The sequence below is a fragment of the Triticum dicoccoides genome, chromosome 7A, assembly GCF_002162155.2.
Source record: "Triticum dicoccoides isolate Atlit2015 ecotype Zavitan chromosome 7A, WEW_v2.0, whole genome shotgun sequence".
Lineage (NCBI taxonomy): Eukaryota > Viridiplantae > Streptophyta > Magnoliopsida > Poales > Poaceae > Triticum > Triticum dicoccoides.
In genome coordinates this window covers 681,629,463-681,639,259 of record NC_041392.1, presented here as the reverse complement: position 1 = coordinate 681,639,259, position 9,797 = coordinate 681,629,463, and positions in this window count along the sequence as shown.

The following is a 9,797-nucleotide window of genomic DNA, read 5'->3' as shown; positions in this document are numbered from 1 at the left end:
CCGTAGGGTCCGCACGCTTAACGTTCGTTGACAATATAGTATTTATGAGTTATGTATGTTGGTAACCGAATGTTGTTCGGAGTTCCAGATAAGATCACGGACATGACGAGGAACTCCGGAATGGTCCAGAGATAAAGTTTGATATATGGAATAATAGTGTCTGGTCACCGGAAGGGTTCCGGAATTCACCGAAAGGGGTTCCGGATGTTTTTCGAAATGTTTGGGTATGGGAACACTTTATTTGGGCCAAAGGGGAAAGCCCACAAGGTTTTTGGAATGCGCAAAAGGAAGTTGTGCGGAGTCCAGGGGCCAGACGCCGGGAACCCTAGCGTCTGGCCCTGGAGTCCGAGAAGGACTCTTGCCTTTCGGGTGAAACCGACTTTGTGTAGGCTTTTACTCCAAGTTTCGACCCCAAGGCTCAACATATAAATAGAGGGGTAGGGCTAGCACCCAAGATACATCAAGAAACACCAAGTCGTGTGCCAGCAACCCCGTCCCCTCTAGTTTATCCTCCGTAATAGTTTTCGTAGTGCTTAGGCGAAGCCCTGCGGAGATTGTTCTTCACCAACACCGTCACCACGCCGTCATGCTTCCAGAACTCATCTACTACTTCGCCCCCCTTGCTGGATCAAGAAGGCGAGGACGTCATCGAGCTGAACGTGTGCTGAACGCGGAGGTGCCGTACGTTCGGTACTTGATCGGGACGGATCGTGAAGGTGTACAACTACATCAACCGCGTTGATAAACGCTTCCACTTTCGGTCTACGAGGGTACGTAGACATACTCTCCCCTCTTGTTGCTATGCATCACCATGATCTTGCGTGTGCGTAGGAATTTTTTTGAAATTACTACATTCCCCAACAGGTGTGGGAGGAGCAGTTCCGGGAGGCGCATGCCGACGCTAACTAGAACCACAACCTCCTATAGGAGCATCTGCAGGTGGAGGAACAGGTCGCCGGCGGCAGGGCGGTCTCGCTAGACGCAGACCTGGCGGAGCAGGAGGCACTGCTCGAGTCCTACCACTCTGCCCCGAGATCCGCCTCGCCCATTGGCAGTACCGCCAGCGGGTGGCAGAGGTGGTGGCCGCCGGTAAGGAGTGTGACGAAGAGGTGGGTGAGGCGTTGTTCGGCGAGACCGACGAGGAGGACAACTCCGAGGCCGCACCCCGACGCCACGACCACGAAGAAGCCGGCATGTACGCGGGAGCCGCCGGCAGCGAGGAAGAGTAGTGCATAGTAGATCGCCGCTCGTATCCCAGGAAGGCCACCGTTCCTCCCCTTTCATCGACGCCAAGCGGGGACGTGGAGGTGGACAGCTTCAATTCACGGGGCTCTGAAGGAGGAGGTTACGGAGGTGGGGCTGGAGAGCGCCGAGGCGGGGCTGGAGAGCACCGAGGCGGAACTGAAGACGGTGAAGCTTCAGTTCTCGGGCTGATGGCCAGGCACGGGACCGGATGCCGGCGATCATTTAGATTAGGTATTAATTATACTCCAGAGCCTGACTAGCACCTTTTTGATGTAATTGTAATGAAACCTGTCATGTTCATATGAAATCTAGTATGTTTATATGAAATCCGGTCGTGTTTATATGAAATTCAGACTTGTTTGAACAAATTTCGTTCAATTGATTTGAGTTGTTGTATGCAGCTATGGTTTGGATGACTGTCTCCCGCATTCGTGCCGTGGACTGGCCCCCTGTCTATAGACGAATACGGGAGGATTTTTACTGGTTGCGCTAAGATTGGTGGTCATTTTTGCATGGTCAAGCTGAGCTGGTGCGTGCGTATTTGGTTCCAGCGTAGAATGCTACTTCGTCCTTTAGTGGTTAAAGAATTTTCACACGGATGGACCATAGTGCTCATGGCTTGTGATTAGTCCAGGCTGTAGACTAGGCGCAAGAACTCGGACGTCTATCACAAGCTAACCACATTGCATGCACTAAATATTTTTATCTTTTACATTATTAACCGAATCAGGCTAATCACTCTTCTAGAGACAATCAGGCTAGGCACACATTTAGAGTCAGTTTGGTTTGCGTCCACGACACGTAACGCCTGGCTTGGGTGTCCCCCCGAGTGTTGTCTGGTCTTTGTGTTTGGTGCATGTTCTCGGTCTGATGGTATTGGCCTACTTAGAACATGTATAACCAGACCTATCATACCTGCTTCATACGTCGGGGGGCTGCCCAGTCACGAAAATCTGACCCAGATGAATATCTTAAACGGACCTCAAATGTCGGGGCTAACCGGCATCCCTCATATCCAGTCCAAATATGATGCAGATATGGGGCGTCCGGGCAAACCCGCCGATCCCCGTTGCAGGTCGTCGCGGTCCCACCTGCAGCGACCGAAACTCTGCCATCTCTTATCGGTGCAACCAAATTTTAGTCCGAGATTGTCCGGCGAGGCAGATGCCGCCCAGTTTAAATAGCCGGGCTAGCGTATGGCGGCAAGCTTGGTTGTTCTTGTGTGATCGAGATATATTTGACACTAGATTGCATTTCATTGATTGATAATTGTTCATCGAGTGTCAAGTTTGTCTCGATCATATACGTTGATACCTCTACTACAATGACAGTAGATTTTATTTTGTTTTGATGCATGGATACATAGTGATCCAAAAGAAAGCCGACACCAATGTTCCATATCCTTAACAAAGGATGCAATGATGTCAGAAGCGTATCTTTTCTGGACGGCCCGGATGTTTAAGCTGGTCGACTAGCTCATCAGTCGGCGAGGTGGGACTAATACGAGTGTGAAAATGTTAAGTATGAGTAATTTTCGGTACCCAGCCGGCCCAAGATGGACATGATGATCAACGTGCATGGCCCTGTAACAAATGTTTTGAAAATAGGACACGTGGTTGTAAATTGTAAAATTTGAGGGCCATCCGGTCACTGTTCACGGACACGTCCGCGGATGTTTGAGGGTCAAAATTTGCCACCATTGTACATGCCCTTATTTTCCCACGACACCAATCCGACACATGTGAGGTGTAGTTCAGGCCAGCCAGCGTGAACCTGTCATGAGAACATGGTTAATAGTATAGCTGGGCGCTGGCTATATGATCTTGTCACATCATCTATAGCTTACCTTATAGCCCACAAGTACAATAGTCACATATAAATAAGTACTACTTTGTTGAAATATGACCTACCTTTCTCTCTCACATAGTTTGTACGAGCGCGTGTTATAGCCGGCTGTTAATCGGTAGCCCGCTTCTTTTCTCTCTCTTCTTCTTTCATCCAAGTCATTAAAAATATAATATTTAAAGCCTTACAGCCCGGCTACATCATCCTATTGTATTTTCCCTCATAGCAAGCAAACATGTCCTTATAACACATTTAATTTAAGAAAGTTCCCACAACAATGCACGATATATTGTCTAGTCTATTTTAATTTTATCCAATTATTCTCGGCCGTCCTGATCCTCCTTTTTATTAGCACAGATAGGCCGGTTTGGCTTGTCAAGAACGATCGTCTCATACAGAGTCCCGCTTGGTGTTGGTCCACTTTTACCACTCTGACAGACAATAATGCAAGCCGACTTGACTTAGGCGGACCAATCTGTGGTTGGATGGTTAGAGGGATCGTGGTATCTCTAGTTCACCAGGGTTCAAGTCCTGGTGCTCGCATTTATTTCTGGATTTATTTCAGGATTTTCGGCGATGCGCATTCAGTAAAAGGAGACGTTTCCGTCGATGACGAGGTACTTACGATGACTTTGTAAATTTTAAGATGATATGTCGGCTCAGTCTTTCAGAGATGTTCATAAGAATAGGATGTGCGTGTGTGCGTTCATAAGGGTAAGTGTATACGCGTGTATGTGAGCGCTTACGTTTGTACTGTGTTAAAGAAAAAGCTAACTTGACTTAGAAATATCTCAAGCGGTGTCGCGTCCAAGTAAAATAATGAACCCGCGCTGGGTGCTCTGCTGGCCGCATGCAATTTTTCTTCCGCCCACAAACGAATACAAACAACTCTTTTGCCGCAAAAAAAAAAAGAATACAAACAACTCTTTAAACAACTTTTGTAGTGTGTTTGCTTCCACTACCATTCCGTGTCGTGCTATAGAAAGCATACAATGCTCCCAAATGCTACAAACAAACTTTGATGACACGTATGTTGTCAAAATATTATTTTGACCTAGTGGGGGCTTCCAAAAGAAGTGTTAGTTCCAAGCTATATATTTGTCGCATACTCACTTCAGTACTCCAATGCGAACTGAGCATAGCTTAAATTGTTAGGTTTTCTTGTGGTGAAACCAACTCAATAGAATTCAAGTTCTAGATTTTGTATTGGTGGTTGTATTTTTCTCAATTTATTTCATGTCTTCTAACGATGTATATTCAGTGGGAGGAGACTTTTGCGTCGAGTACGAAGACATCTGTGGCGACTTCGTCAATCTCAAGGTGTAGTGTCGGCTCGGTTTCACAAAGGTGCTCATATGGTTAGGGTGTGTGCGTGCATTCATATCAATGAGTGTATATGCGTATGTTTAAGCATTGGTGTTTGTACTGTGTTAAAAAAACTTCAATACTCAAATATTACTTATTGCATACTAAAAAAGGAATTTCAAAACAAAACAAAACATCAATAAAAGGTTGATAGTTAAACATGACATCGTGAACTTGACAGTAGTTGAGAGTTGAAGATAAAAGAACTTATAATTGTAGTTTCAATTTGTTGAAACAGAAACTGATTTTGGTTTGAATGTTCAATTTCTTTTTATAATTCTTGTAAGATTGATAATTAAAAAGCCAATTATTTGTTTCTTGTTGTTTTATGTAGTGTTGACCTGGTAGATATGGATGTTAAAAAAACCTCATGGACATGGTCGAAACACATTTGGAATATCCTCCTAATTATGCTCTATCTAGGAAAATGTAGTGTATGTTAGATAATAACGAGAATAAACGAGACAGAGAGACACGGATTTTTACGTGAAAACCCTTGCGGGAGAAAACCACGGACGCACGAAGGCGCGATCACTATGAGGAGGAGTATTACAAGCACGAGACAACAGGCCGTCTGAGGTGCGACTACATGGGGTATATAAGAGGGCAATACATGAGAGTCCTTGAAGGACAAGTAAACGAGTTGTACTCGTACGCGTCGGTACCAACGCAAAAGGCCCACACCGTATGTACTATATCTAGTCCAATACGGTACTAGAATTTGAATCACAATTTAACAATCTCCACCTTGAGCCAAATTCCCTCCAGTAGTCGAAGAAAATGAATAACTCCGTCCAAATCAGCTTAAACACCTTGTGCGTCAAACTCCATAGGACTAGTGAGAAATACCAACTAAGCCTGAGCAAAGCTCAAACTTATTGGTCGGAACTGGCTTTGTCATCATATCAGCTGGATTATCATGAGTACTTATCTTGCATAACTTCAAATCGCCTTCAGCAACAACATCTCGAATATAATGAAATCTGATATCAATGTGCTTTGTCCTCTCATGATACATTGGATTCTTTGTAAGATATATAGCACTTTGACTGTCACTAAATACGGTAGGGCAAGATGAGTCTCCATAAAGCTCAGTGTACAAACCTCTCAACCAGATAGCTTCTTTGCATGCCTCAGAAATAGCCATATACTCAGCATCAGTAGTGGAACAAGCCACAATAGACTGCAAAGTTGCTCTCCAACTCACAGCACAACCACCAATGGTAAAAACATAACCAGTGAGTGATCTTCTCTTATCCAAATCACCAAAAAAATCAGAATCAACAAAACCAACAAGTCCATCTCTAGTTTTCCCAAACTGTAAATAAGCATTAGAAGTACCTCGCGGGTATCTGAAAATCCACTGAACTGCTCTCCAATGCTCTGTTCCAGGATTAGCCATGTATCTACTGACAACACTCAATGCATATGATAAGTCAGGACGAGAACAAACCATGGTATACATAAGTGAACCAACTGCACTCGAATAGGGAACTCTAGACATATACTCAATATCTGCATCTGACTTAGGACATAAAGCTGATGATAATTTGAAGTGTGCAGCTAACGGAGTACTCATCGGTTGGCATTATGCATATTAAAACGATAAAGAACTTTATCAATATATCCCTTCTGACTGAGATACACTTTTCCAGACGGTCTATCTCTGGATATTTCCATACCAGGTATTTTCTTTGCTGCACCAAAATCCTTCATCTCAAATTCATTACTCAATTGCTTCTTTAGTTCATCGATCTCTGACATACTCTTTGCAGCAATAAGCATATCATCAACATAAAGGAGCAAATAAATAGTTGAACCTTTGATAGTTTTCAAATAAACACAACTATCATAATTAGACCTTTTGAAACCTTGAGAGAGCATAAAGGTGTCAAATCTCTTGTACCACTGTCTTGGAGATTGCTTCAATCCATAAAGAGATTTCTTTAACTTACAGACAAGCTTTTCTTTTCCAGGAGTAACAAAACCTTCAGGTTGTTCCATATAAATATCCTCTTCTAATTCTCCATGTAAAAATGCAGTTTTAACATCCAATTGTTCAAGCTCAAGATCATGCATGGCAACAATACTGAGTAAAGTGAGCTATGCTTCACAACAGGAGAAAAGACTTCGTTATAGTCAATACCTGGAATCTGACTATAACCTTTAGCAACTAACCTTGCTTTATATCTTGTCTCATCATTAGGAGAAACACCTTCTTTCCTCTTAAAACCCACTTGCAACGAATAGGTTTCTTCTCTCTAGGTAATTTTACTAAATTCCAAGTGCCATTCTTTTCAAGTGATTCCATCTCATCATGCGTAGTGGTCATCCACTTATTACTATCACCAGAAATAATAGCCTCGGAATATGAAGAAGGCTCAGAATTACCTTCAATTTCTTCTGCAACAGATAAAGCAAAAGAAACAATATTGCACTCTTCAATTAACCTGTCTGGTTTATTAATACCCCGTCTAACTCTGTCACGTGCAAGATTCCAATTGGGCGGAACAATAGGCTGATTTGGAGTGGGAGTGACATGATCATCATTAACGACGGATTCATCATGTGCATCAACAATTTCATTACTAGATGTATCACCTGAGTCAATAACATGCTCCACCTGAACATTAGGCTGCTGGATAGGAGGCTGCTGTTCACTCTCAACAGAAACATTAGTAGATGAAACATCATGTAACATAGCAGATTCATTAAAGATAACATTTCTGCTAATAATAATCTTCTGGGTTTCAGGATTCCACAATTTAAAACCTTTAACACCAGACTTATAACCAAGAAAGATGCACTTAACAGCCCTAGGCTCCAACTTTCCATTATCAACATGAGCATAAGCAGTGCAACCAAAAACTCTCAACTGTGAATAATCAGCAGGTGAACCAGACCATACCTCAATTGGAGTTTTCTTATTAAGAGCAATAGGTGGTGAACGATTAATGAGATAACAAGCAGTGGAAGCGGCCTCAGCCCAAAAACGCCTATTCAAACCTGCATTGGACAACATGCAACGGGCTCTAAAAATAATGGTCCTGTTCATGCGCTCAACAACACCGTTTTGTTGAGGAGTATAAGGAACGGTGTAGTGTCTGACAATGCCTTCAGACTTGCAATAATTCTTAAATTGCTTAGAACAGAATTCCATACCATTATCAGTGCGAAGTATTTTTACCTTCTTTTCAGTTTGTCTTTCAATCATAATCTTCCAATCCTTAAATGCTGAGAATGCTTCATATTTATGCTTCAAGAAATAAGGCCAAACTTTTCTCGAATAATCATCAATTATAGTCAGCATGTAACTAGCACCACCTAGTGACTTCTTGCGAGATGGTCCCCATAAATCAGAATGCACATAATCAAGAATACCTTCGGTTGTATGAGTCAAAGTGTTGAACTTCACCCTCTTGTGCTTGCCGAAGATACAATGCTCACAAAATTTTAATTTACCAGGTTCATATCCATCAAGAAAACCTCTCTTATTTAACTCTGCTAAACCAAGTTCACTCATATGTCCAAGACGCATATGCCAAAGGTTAGCAGCATCACAATCAAAATTCTTTAAAACAACAGGAGTAGCGTTACCTGAAACGGTAGAACCTCGAAGGTAATAAAGACCATTGGTCGAACTTAAGTCACCTTTCATCACAACAAGGGAGCCTTTGGTGACTTTCAAAACACTATCTCCACCTGAATACTTGTATCCCTTTGCATCAAGGGCACTCATAGAAATAAGATTTCTCTTCATCTTCGGAATATACCGAACATCTGTCAAAGTTTTGATTATGCCATCAAACATCTTCATTCGAATAGAACCTATGCCTTCAATCTTGCATGGTGAATTATCAAAACCCAAAACGGAACCAGCAGAAGTAGTGGAATCAAAAGTATTAAACCAATCTCTGTGCGGGCACATATGAAAAATGCATGCAGTGTCAAGTACCGACTCATCATTGGTCTCAGCACATCCAGCAATAACGACAAGAGCATCATCGGAACTATCATCACGAGCAACGTTAGCAGAATTGTCACCTTGTTTGTTACCTTTTCTCTTTTCCTTCTTCTGCAACTTGAAACACTCTGAGATGTTATGCCCGTCTCTCTTGCAATACCTGCAATATTTCTTGTCTCTGGATTGCGACCGGCCCCTGTGGCCGTTCTTACTTTTGCCTCTGTTTTCATTGTGTGAGTTATTCTCCTTTGTCCTGCCAGGAACAGATAATCCCTCGGCTTGGGATGAACTTAAACCATCATGAGGCACCATTAGTTTCATCTTCTCCTTAGAGTTCAAAGCTTCATAAACTTCATTAAGTGTGAGAGTATCACGACTATATAATATGGTGTCTCTAAAATTGGTATAAGAACTTGACAATAAACAAAGTAACATTAAAGCAATATCTTCCTCTTCATACTTAACCTCCATTGCAGCTAGATCGGGTATAATCTCCTTAAATTCTGAAATATGATTCAAAACATTACCTTCCTCGGGTAACCTGTGCAGGAATAATTTTTGCTTCAGATGCATCTTGCTGATGAGATCTTTAGTCATGCAAATCCCTTCCAGCTTTAACCATAGAGCGGCGGCAGTTTTCTCGCTCAAAACTTCCTGCAAAATATTATTATGCAAATGGAGTTGGATTTTTGACAAAGCCTTACAATCAATTCTTTTCTCCTCAGCAGTCCAGTCCTGAATTCTATTCTTTCCAAAACTATCCAGTTCTTCATCATAGTCGGACTGTGCCAACAATGCTCTCATCTTGACTTACCATAGGGTAAACCTTGTGTAACGGTCCAGCAGCGAAAAATCGTACTTCATGGAAGCCATCAGTAGATAAATCTGTGTACACAAAGTAGTACAAGCCGGTGGAAAAATTCTTAACAGAATTAATATGCGGACAAAGAACCAGAGAAAATAGCACCTGGTAGTTGCTGATGGCCGTAGCAATTAAAGATGGAAAAGGTAGATGAACTAGTAAGCAACTAGCAGTACTAGTTTGAGTATTAGTACTTGCTTACGTGTCTTCACGTGTAGCACGGCAACTCGGTGGATGAGGTGATGCCTCGGAACTTGAGTCTTGCACGTGCAGCAACGACGGCAACTCGGCGGATCAGACAACAGGTGCAGCCTTGAGGAATCTGCACGCGTACGAACGAAACACTTCGGAACCGACTTGGGATTGGACCGATCGCCGCGGCGGACGGCACGCAGGAAAAGAAACTCTTGACTCCTGTTGGTCTCGCCTTCCCGGGCGACTGCTCCAGAATCGATCTGGCTTCGGATCGCCAGGTCGCATCGGCGGCGGCGCAAAGGACGCCGCAACCCTAACCTC